We start from the raw sequence: 12,262 nt of genomic DNA on the forward strand, positions 1-12,262 counted from the left end.
GCATACATACAAAACATGTGTCCAGTTCACAGAAACTTCGACAGCTGACACACCAATCATCTTCACAACTTCATCAACCTCAACGGGCTTTAACAACAATGTCCTTTTTACGGGCTTTAACATAATTGTTAAGATAGTCTTTTATCAATTTCTTAGCAAGCATGTAGTTTCGACTTCGCGACAGTCAAACCACAACATAATAAGACTTGGATAGCACTGTGAGTAATGTCGAAGAATTAACTGTTACCCTTTTAACATCGCATAAAGTCACACATTTTTCCTTGTGCATATCCCTTCCCCGATCTTGCTCCAAACGTACACCAACGTTTCGAAAACTGATAATCCGTCTTTCACACGAAGACCCAATCACACACACAACTATAATCTGAAACATTTGGTAATTTTCTCAAGCTCCAAGCAATAAAGTACAGATTAGCTGTCATCCACTATGTATTTCCCTATAAATAGTCATTCGATTGTAAAGGAAAGAGAGAGATTTTTTTGAATGAGAAGCAAGTAAATAGGAGAGAGAAAATCTAGAGCAGTGGTTATTCTTGATTGCTTTATCTTTTCTTGTAAGATTGTTCAAAGATTCATCAATAAAATTAAGATTGTTAATCCAAAAATGAGTTGAATGTTAATGAAATCTTGTGACGGGTGGTGTAGGATTTCCTGCAACTACATAATGGCGCTAGAAACAGGGAACTGAAGATTGAAAGTTGAAGATTGTTATTGAGATTGTTCAAATCAAGAAAGCGATTAAATAAATCAGTGAACTAGTTAAAAGAAAAATGATTAGAGTTAATGAAGATGACAAAAGATTGGAGTGTAATATGATAAGAAAAACAATGGTTAATGAATTCCATGAAAACATCAAAGGAAGGATACATAAACGATATTTTGAAGGAAGAAAGGTTATGGCAGTGGAAAAAAACATCACCCTTGAAAGATTGGGAAAAGCAAAAAATCACATTCATGGCAGCAGAAATACCAAAACAAAATTTGAGCCACACATCTTCATTGGTTATTACAGTACCTATTACGCGAAAAGAGAAGGGGACAACAACAAAATCCATGAAAGAATGGATATTGAACAGAACTTTAGTTGATACAGTAAGTTCAGTGTATATAGTATTCTATCATGCGTTCAAAGGAATGGGATTCAAAGATGAAGAAATGTCTTGTTCAACTTATCTTGTTCATGGCTTTGGAAAATCCACAACAAAACCTAAAGGAGAAATAGTGGTGCGAATTCCACTAGGAGAGATCGAAACACAAGTGATACTATGCGTAGTGGATATGGAATCACCATATAACATGATGTTGGGGAGGCCATGGATACACGCAATTAAAGCTGTAGTATCAACGTTGCATCAATGCATCAGATTCCCCATGCCAAATGGAGTAGGTGAAATTAGAGGAGATATTGACAATGCGATATGTTATCAAATTGAAGTAAATCATTATGAAGGACGAGCAAAAAAGCGACAATTTCGCAGAAAAATAGCAAAGGAGGCAAAGAAAGAAGAAGAATATAGAGTGTACATGATAAGAGCAAAAGAAGGTAAAGGAATACCAAGAGAAATTTCGGAGGAAGGAGATGGACCTGCGAAGATGATAAAAGAGCCAACACCAATGGGAGAACCCAAGGCCAGTTACACTGCGGAAGAACCAACAAAAGAAGTAAATGTTGGGACTATAGAAGAACCCCTAATATTGAGGATCGGAACCAAGATGGATGCGGAGGAGGAAGAGAGAACTGTCAATCTTTTGCGGGAATATAAAGGTATTTTCGCAGGAAACATGGATGAGATACCTGGAATAGATCCGTCAATTGCATGTCATAAGTTGGAGATTAACAAGAATATGAGACCATTTAAACAAAGAATAAGAAAAATCGCAACGACCTACCATCCTCAAATAGAAGAAGAATTACAGAAAAAGCTTGAGGCGAGAATTATAAGAGAAGCTAAATACCCAGAGTGGATATCAAACATGGTTGTTGTTCCAAAGAAGAATAAAGGAATAAGAATTTGCACAAATTTCACTGATTTAAACAAGGCTTGCCCTAAAGATAGTTTTCCATTGCCGTATATTCCTCAAATGGTTGAATCAGCAGCGGGAAATGATAGAGTGTCTTCTTTAGATGGATACAAAGGTTATAACCAAATCCCTTTCGCTGAAGAAGATCAAGAACATACTACTTTTTTCGCTCCAAGAGGTTTATACTGTTATACAAAAATTCTGTTTGGTTTGTGAAATGCAGGAGCAACGTATCAAAGAATGGTAGAGAAGCTGTTCGCGAAATGGATACACAAAACATTAGAGGTGTACGTGGATGACATGTTGGTGAAGAGTAAAGAAGCCAAAGATCATGTACTAGATTTGAGGGATATTTTTGAATAGATGCGGCATCATAACATTAAACTGAACCCTGAAAAATGCATTTTTGGGGTTGCATCGGGAAAAAATTTAGGCTACATTGTATCAAAAGAAGGAATACAAGTTGATCTAGAAAAGGTAAAAGAAGTTCGTGACATGCCAACACCAGCAACGATAAAGGATGTACAAAAATTGAATGGACTTTTAGCTTCGCTAGGAAGATTCATTTCTTGATCATCATACAAATGTAAACATTTTTTCAATATACTCAAGAAAGGTGCGAAATTCAAATGGACTGATGAATGTGAAAAACTTTTCAAGGGATCAAAGAACACCTTATGAGTACATCAATTTTACAAAAGGCAGAACCAGGAGAAGAACTATTGATCTATCTTGTGACAACATCACATGCTTTAAGTGTTATTGCGAACGGATGCAGGAGTGGAAATACCCATTTATTACATCAGCAAAACGTTTAATGCTGCAGAGAGGAATTATTTAAAAATTGAGAAGCTAATTTTAGCATTAGTATATGACGCATTTAAGCTTCGCATATATTTTCAAGAACACAAGATAAGGGTGCTAAGAAAAGTACCAATTGAATCAGTGATGAAGAATTCAAAAAGATCAGGTAGGGTGGAGAGATAGAATGCACAAGTAGGACATTTAGAAATCAAGTATGAAATATTATCTTCACCAAAATCACAAGTTGTCGCAGATTTCTTAGCAGAATTTCCTTTAGAAGATGATGAAGCGGTGGAGGAGATGATGGATATAGAAGAAGAACACGGAGATCCAAAAGACTTATTAACAGAACCAAATAGATGGGAGATATTGGTAGATGGATCATCAAATGTGGAAGGTAATGGAGTTGGAATTTTTTTAATTTCACCAGAAGGAGCGAAGATGGATTTTTCATTCAGATTGGAATTTGCATCCACTAATAACGAAACGGAATATGAAGATGTGGTACATGCATTAAAGTTCGCAATAGAACTGAAACTAGAAAATGCAAGGATCACTAGTGATTCGCAGCTAGTTATGCGTCAAATAAAAGGATAGTATACTACAAATGAACCATCCTTGAAGAAATACAAGAAGCTCGTTGAAGAATTGTCAGCGAAAATCCCAAAGATAAAATGGAGGCACATTTCAAGGAAGGATAACAGACTCGCAGACGCTTTTGCTTTCATCTCAAGCATGATGACAGATCCAACTGCGAGATGCATAAAAATACAGACACTTCTTTCACCATCAATCAATAAAGAAGAAGAAGAAGAGAACGTAATGATGATAGAAGGTGGAGAAGAAGAACAAACGAACAATATCGCAGATTGGATAACAGAACTTCATGCATATTTGGTGAAAGGAGAAACACCAAGAAACAGATTGGAAGCACACAAGGTAAAAAGCCGCGCAACAAATTATGAATTAAGAGATGGGCTGCTATACCGAAAATCCTTTAATGGGCCATCACTCAGATGTTTGACACGAGAAGAAGGAGAAAAGGTGCTAAAAATGTTACATAGTGGAGATGCTGGCAATCATAGCGGGGGAAGATCTTTGGCACATAGAGCAAAACTGCAAGGCTATTACTGACCATACATGCACGAAGATGCAAAACAAATATCAAGAAGTTACGAAGATTGTCAGCGACACGGAAAGAAAATACATGCACCTGGAGCACCATTGTCATCTTCAACCAGTGTATGGCCTTTTGGAAAGTGGGGCTTAGATATTGTGGGGACATTTTTACCAGGATCTGGACAAAGAAGATACTTAATAGTCGCAACAGATTATTCACAAAATGGACAAAAGTAAAGGCAGTACAACATATTCGCGACAAAGATATCTTTACATTCATATTTGAAAATATCATTTGCAGATTCGGAATTCCCGCGCAGTTGGTATCTGATAATGGGAAACAGTTTGAAGGACAGAACATATAAATGTTACTTAATGCATTTAAGATAAAATGTGGAAAGTCTACTCCTCTATATCCACAAGTTAATGGGCAGGCAGAGGCAACAAACAAAACAATTGCAGATATATTAAAGAAGAAATTAGAAGGACATCATAGAGCATGGTGCGAACAAGTACATAATGCAGTATGGGCTTATAACACAACTAGGAGATAAGATACTAGAATATCACCTTTTTGTTTAACATACGGAGTTGAAGCGGTGTTACCAACAGAAGTTGTTATTTCGACGACAAAGAGAGAAGCTTGGGAGAAAAATCTTAGTGCGGGTTTGATCTTAAGCAAACTTGATGAGTTAGAAGAAAAAAGAGAAAAAGCTTTACAGCATATGGAGAATTATCAGCGAAGGTTAGCCCGAGAATATAATAAACGTGTCAAAGTACGCGAATTTTAACTAGGAGATTTAGTTCTGCGAGAGACACCAATATATCAGCGAGAAAATGGTGGAAAGTTAGTGAAAATATGGGATGGACCTTACATAATTAAGGAGAAAGTTGGAAAAGGAGCTTATAAATTAATGGATCCAGAAGGTAGAGATGTTGGTCATAGACTTGACAGACCATGGAACATATTGTACTTAAAGAGGTATTATCCATAAGAAGCTTTGAGAAGTTATGTATGACGCAAAAAAACGATTGCGAATAAAACATTCAACGAAAGACTAGTTGTGAGATTATTCATATCAAAACAAGATCATGATATGCGAAACTTTCGCAGATATAATCAGAGAACAATGACAAAAGATAAAGGGGCGAACCTTTATGGCGTATACCCTAGTTCACGAATACAATTTCGCAAGAGGCAAATGTAAGACCTAAAGTACGTCATATAAGGGGGTACCTGTTGCATGGCTCAGGGAAAGGCTACACCGCCCCCGGAACCTGAGTCAGAGATTTGGGGTCAATAAAGCCCATCCGGGAGAGGCACCTTGGATTCTCAACTTAAGCATATGACTTAGTTTGGGAGACTAAGGTAATAAGGACTCTCCCAAGGAGTGCAGAATCTGACCAAGGCGCCGAGGTACAAGGTTGAGTCAAGAGTGCCAGGGGCGTCTGGAGCGTACCTTGCCATTCTTGACAAGTCTTGGCTTATACTGCACTCGGCCCGAAGAAAACCCCACTTAGGGTGCAGTCTCGTAACCATAAGCTTTATAGGTAAAAGGTATAAAAGGCTGCGAAAACAACTGGTTGTTGTTAAGACCGGATGGGAGCATCCAACCTTGTATGGTAGAGGTACGCCTCCTGGAAGGGGAAACCATGGGGAAGATAAGGGCGGCACCCTCCATTAGGGAGCTGATAAGTGTCTTAAGACGCAAATGTCATGAGGCTTTTTACTCGCAAGGGTATTAAGGCTTGTCATATTTGTGCGACAATCCTGATGAGGCAATAATACTAAAGAGAAAGATAAGACGAGATCAATGGGTTTTCGCATGAAAGTGCGAAGACGTCCTGCGATTTTGTCGCACGACGACAATGTCGTGGGTCTTTATTTTCGAAAGAATATTTAGGCCTGTCATATTGTCGCAACAATCCTGAAGAGGCAATAATACAAAAGAAAAAAGTTAAGGCAAGATCAATGGGTTTTTGCATGAAAATGCAAGGACGTCCTGCGATTTTGTCGCAATAACAAGAGGTGGCATAATAAGACCTTTAATTAGGAAGGCAAAATAAGACCACATGACAAAACAAGATATTTATAAATATTCATAACAGATCATTTCTCGCAAGAAAGATAATGAGAGGCAAGTATGGGAATCAGTAAACAAGAGGCATTATCTTTCTCTCCAGCAAAATATTAAAAGAAAAAATTAATTCCAAAGTTGGTTGAAAAATATTATTCGCAAGAAATAATAAAGATGAAACAGTTCAAGAAGATAGAACTAGATAAGAAACTCTTCGCCAATGTTCTCATTATCGCCAACAATAATTTCTTTGAGAGGGACTTCTTTTTCGCCGCCATCTTGATTATCGCCAGCAATTACTTCTTTAGAAGGGATTTCTTTTTCGCTTCCATCTTGATTAGCAACATCAGTTGTTTCCTTAGAAGGGATCTCTTCTTCATCTTCCAAAAGATTATTCTCTTCACCACTTTCATAATCATAATCACTGTCAGCAGGACGAGGAATTTCATCATCATTTACTTCCAAAGGTTCGGTTGATATAGGAGGAAGAGATTTGGACAATACAATATCATTCACAAGAACTTCAGCCCGGAGATGAACTTGACGAAGAAGTGCTCTCTGATGATTCCTGTCTTGAATATCCTTAAAGTAGGCAAGATAATCAAGTCTTCTTTCTGCTCGGTCGCGAGAACCAGTAAGGACAGAGACGAGTAGTGCATTTTCTTTGCGAATTTTGGCATATTTAGCCTCCAAAACAGAAATGGAGGAATGAAGATTTTTCTCAGACTCTGCGAAAAGTAGAATACAAAATTTCAGTAAGATGAAGAACTCAAAAATGTATGACAAAGAAAAGATAGTTAAGGCAGTCAAACTGTTATGACTACCTTCCTTTTGCGAGATAAGGTGTTGAATCAAGGTCAGACAACTATTCTCCCAACGGTTCATCGTATTATCAAATTTATCTCCAATTAAACCTTTAAGTCAAGATCGGAGATTTTTCTCTTTAGAAATAAGAAAGGCATTTTTCTTCGCAAGTGAAGAATAAGATTCTTCTAATTTGGAATATTGTTCTTTAAGTTGGTTCGCCTTTACACTTAAATCTATTCTACCTTGAATGAGTGTATCTCTTTCAGCGATGGATGACTCTGTTACTCCTTTAAGTTCATTTCTCAAAGAGCAAAGAGATTGTTCTTGGTCATCACATACTTTTTGAAGGATGCTAAGTTGTTACGAAGATATCGCCATCTTGTTTAAACAAGTTTGCTTCTCTTGAGATAGAATTTTATTCCCATATGATAAAGTTTTCATCCTTAGATTAGCTTTAGTTAAAGAATAAGAGAGGCGAGATATTTCATTACTTAATAAATTTTGCCTCTGAACTAATTGGGTATTTTCATTGGTAAGATTATTTATATGATCAACAGAATATGAATAAAGGTTATCTAATTGGTTATATTGATCCGTCAAAATCTCTTTATCAACACGGGCTTCTTCAACGGCAGATTCAAATTGATATCTCTCCATTATTCGTTTCTGGTTTAAGACTTAACATGCGAAAAAGGGATTTCAAGGATAATTAAATATGGAAAGGATAAATCATCAGAAAGGCAAATTGAAGACACAAGTAAGGAAATCATACCTCTCAGTTCATCATTCTTCTTGCGAAGATTGTCGCGATCCAGCGAAACATTCTGGAGCTTTTGATTTTCGAGACGAAGAGCATTACACTCTAAATTCATCATTTGGAGATTCTTATTCAAGGTTTCAATCTCTTTTTCAAAAGTTATTTGCGAAGCAGCTCTGTCAGAACCAAAATAGTTACTCAGAATTTCACAAACACCAGACTTGACAGGATCCATGGGATACTTCTTAACATCATCAAGAACCTTAGACAAAACTTTGAAAGCAATATTTAAAGGAAGAGGCTCAGGCAGAGAACTGGAAATGATAGAGGATTGAGAAACATTATCAATAGAAGGAGAAGAAGTTTCATTCAAAGAAGGATCAATAAGGGGGGTTTCAATCATTGAAAGGTCAGTTGAAGGGATGAAATCTGAGACAACCTTTTCGCGAATTGGAGATAATGGTTTAACTTGTGAAGATGTCGCAGCAGATTTTGAAGGGATAAGTAAGTGAAATGGAACAGAGGTTTCAACGGTTTTGAGGTGGCGAGATTTCTTGAGAGGTTTATTGGCATCCTTATCACCTTGCGAATCACAATCCGGATAAGAAACAGGGGCAACAATATTGTTATTAGAAAAGAATAATGTTTCTTACCACCTTCTGATCCGCAGACTTTCTTTTGTTTACAACAACCTTATGCTGCGATTTGGAAATATTAGGATTCTGAACCGTAAATTTGGTGTTAGAGGCGTTTTTTCTGAAATAACAACAGTATGGGAATCACGTAAACAACATCAAATAAGGCAGTAAAGAAGATCAATTTCAGCAAAACCCATAAGAAAGAAAAAAGAAAACTAACCTCGATGAATCCATGGAAAACACCAGCAGGAAGATTAATTCATAAAAATTAAAAAAATAAGAAAATTTCGAATGATGAAGATCTACAGAGGGAACAGTATGGAGATGAAGAAGAAATTAAAAATATTGATAGAAGAAGAAAGAAGAAAAAGTTACAATGGCGGAATTTGCAGAAGAACGATGAAGTTGCAGAGAAAATAAAAAGAGAGTAAGAAAGAGTATATATAGAGGAAATTTTTTCTCGAGAAGATAAACACGATTAATTTGAAAAGACGTGAGCGGTTAAAAAGCAACAGTTACAAAAGACGTGTCAAGAAACAGGTGGGAAAAAGGATACGTGTGATAAATGCAGAATATGAAGTGATGGATAACTGCGGCATTTCTGACATCATTCTCTACTTCGCAGAGAAGATATGAGAAGAGGAAAGATGTAGGATCAGAATCTCGCAGCAATAATGCTTCAGCAAAATTATTAACAACACAACACGACAATGTCGCAGAACAGCTTCAGAAATGACATAATAAACGACGTCAGCTAAATCATGAGAAAAATGTGATGGTCCTGCAAAAATTAGGGAGTTTGAGAGATTAACATTTGTAATGTTGCGAGAATGTCGCAAGCCATATCCGAAAATAAAGGACAAATTAGCTGTCATCCACTATGTATTTCCCTATAAATAGTCGTTCAAGTTGTAAAGAAAATAGAGAGATCTTTTTGAGTATGAAACAAGTAAATAGGAAAGATAAAGTCTGGAGCAGAGGTCATTCTTGATTCCTTTATCTTTCCTTGTAAGAACATTCAAAGATTGATCAATAAAATTAAGAGTGTAAACCTAAAAATGAGTTGAGTAATAATGAAATCATATGAGGGATGTAGTGTAGGATTTCCTGCAACTACACATCCCTTCCAGATATTGGGATCTAGATCCTTGTTTTTTACCATCCCACAAACAGGTGGCAAAGGAAAATTGTCCTTGAGTTTTGGAATTACGAAATGATTACCGTTCACGAACGCCAAAACAACTCTTCTCTTCTTAAGGGATCATTCGCATTTTTGCCACTTTGGGGTAAATGTTACTTCTACGGTGGGGGTAAAATAATGAACAACACATCTAAATGTATCCGCCACTATATGCCCACAAAGCGACATTCTCATCCAATATTGAGAAGGAAGAAAGTTCATCTCTTGCTCGGGCCCTAATATTTGAGAATGCATAACATCAAACCCCTCTCCTACACCAACCAATTGCTCATAAAAGCTCCTCTTGTTCACAAGTTTTTCGGCCATGCTCGTTCTAGATTAACATTTGTAAGGTTGCAAGAATGTCGCAAGCCATATCCGAAAATGAAGGAAAGATTAGCTGTCATCCACTATGTATTTCCCTATAAATAGTCATTCGGTTGTAAAGGAAAGAGAGAGATCTTTTTTGAGTGAGAAGCAAGTAAATAGGAGAGAGAAAATCTAGAGCAGTGGTTATTCTTGATTCCTTTATCATTTCTTGTAAGATTGTTCAAAGATTCATCAATAAAATTAAGATTGTTAATCCAAAAATGAGTTGAATGTTAATGAAATCTTGTGAGGGGTGTAGTGTAGGATTTCCTGCAACTACATGTAGACACACGCAATTCAAATACTATGATACCAAACTATTCACATCTGGAACATATTGAACCCTGGCCAACGGTTAATACTTTTAAAACGAAACATACTACGATATTTCCCAAATCCTTATTGTAAAAAACAATCAAGGCAGAACGAGTAAGAATTCATCTTCACATTGAAGTTGAAGAAACATAAGATGATCCAACTGATGATGATTGATAACCAAATTATTGTTTCCCATGGTTTAGAACAATAATGAGACTTTGACATGCTTATATTCCATCTTTACTTCCACAAACATACAAAAAATATTTATATATCAGCTACGATATTGTTGCCTTCTTGTATCTTACACATAACTTAATTTTTTCTTAGTTGTTCTATTTAGATAAATTTGTTGTGATATTTATCATTTTTATGTTTTGTTTCATAAAATATAGTAGATTGTACTTGTAAAAATCAATTAATCTGGACTCACTTGTCAATCTCTAATTCCGACTTATATCACCATGGAGTTGGTTGATAATAAATTATGGGAGAAAAATTTATGCTGGATTTTTCTCAGATTTTAATAACTTGACCCTGATTGCTAAAGTCGAGGTGTTTTCTGCATGAATACTGAAGGGAATGACTTATCAAGGGTATGATACCACTTATCTATTTAATACTTGTAAAAAAAAAGGCCTTGCACTATTGGGAATTCATCTTCTTGCTTCATCTGGGGGATTCTCCCTAGTTACTCTTTTCCTTGAATCTTATGAAACCATTGCAATCAACCTCTTGAAGCTGGAAGCCGTTGCTTTTAGGAATATCTCATCCATAGTTACGTTGGTTTTCAATATGAAGTATTCCTTATATCACTACTACCACTTTTAATATTTCTCGGTTGAAACCTAGAACATTTCTTTTTTTGAATGTACACAGGTTTTTGGTTTTGATGTTGTTGGTTGCAAAAACATTGATTTTATCTTTCAACAGTTCCCAATATATATGCTCTTTAAGATGTACAAATACCAGGTCCCTAAATGATTCAAAAGTGATAGATGAAAAATTCTAAAAAAAAATTGACGAAAAGTGTGATACCAGTCCGTGGCACATGGAGTCAAGAGTATGATCTATGGAAGATGAAGGCTGAAGGACTGGTGAGTGTGGATGAGTAACTTCAGATGTAGACTTGAGAAATATTCATAACAATACTATCTTTGCCCAAAGTTTTCAGTGATAAATAAACAATATGTAAAAGTAGTCAATAAATTAATCATTCTTTTGGTTGCTATGATATCTACAAATTCAACGAAAACACAAATAAATGATAAGGCAAGGGACAAGAAATGACAACTTACCCAATGTTTTGGTAGTCGCCATAGTGACAGTAAAAGTGCCTCGTGAATCTCGGTAACGGGATTTTTTAAACATGGGTCAAATTTTGTTTCCCATAAGGTGGTGTCAAAGGAGTGTCCTTTGTCCAACCAAAGCCTTCTCGAGGGAATATCCATGAAGTTAACTAGAATTCTGATAACTCTGAACATTTATTAGAAGACCATAAGATATTTATGGTGCGTCTCTAGAGATCCGGAAGAAACTAGGAATTTTTCTTTTGATTACTATAATTTTAATTTTTTTTGGTGCCGGCACACAGAGAAACACGAAAATCTTAAAAACTTTGGTGGCAATATTGAAAAGTGCATTCACAAACGCACATTATAGATAAAGGGTAATTATCTCCTTTGTTCTATTAGTAGTAGGTTTTTTATGAGTTAACTAATATTCACCTTACATTTTTATGTAAAGTGTATAAATGACAGTTGTATTATTTAGGCCTCGGTCAATCTATACAAACCCTATTTCGTTTCATCTATAAGAAAATAACATCTATCATTAGCATATCAAAGATCTAGCTAAAAGTTAAAAAAATATATATAGAGAGAGAAAAAAGTTCAACCAGAAAGCGAACAAGTATATATTGGTGAATCTAGGTACTAATTTTTATTTGATATATATTATATTTACTCGATTGTTAGAACACTTATAGATAAAAGAATTATAGTGTATAACAATATTCTATGTTATGATTATTTACATGAAAAAACTTATAGATAAAAGATTTGTAGTGTATAATAATACTATATGTTATGATTATTTACATATAAGAAATTCTTATGGTCCCAGTGCAGGCCAATTGTAGATAAGAAAT

The sequence above is a fragment of the Papaver somniferum genome, chromosome 5, assembly GCF_003573695.1.
Source record: "Papaver somniferum cultivar HN1 chromosome 5, ASM357369v1, whole genome shotgun sequence".
Lineage (NCBI taxonomy): Eukaryota > Viridiplantae > Streptophyta > Magnoliopsida > Ranunculales > Papaveraceae > Papaver > Papaver somniferum.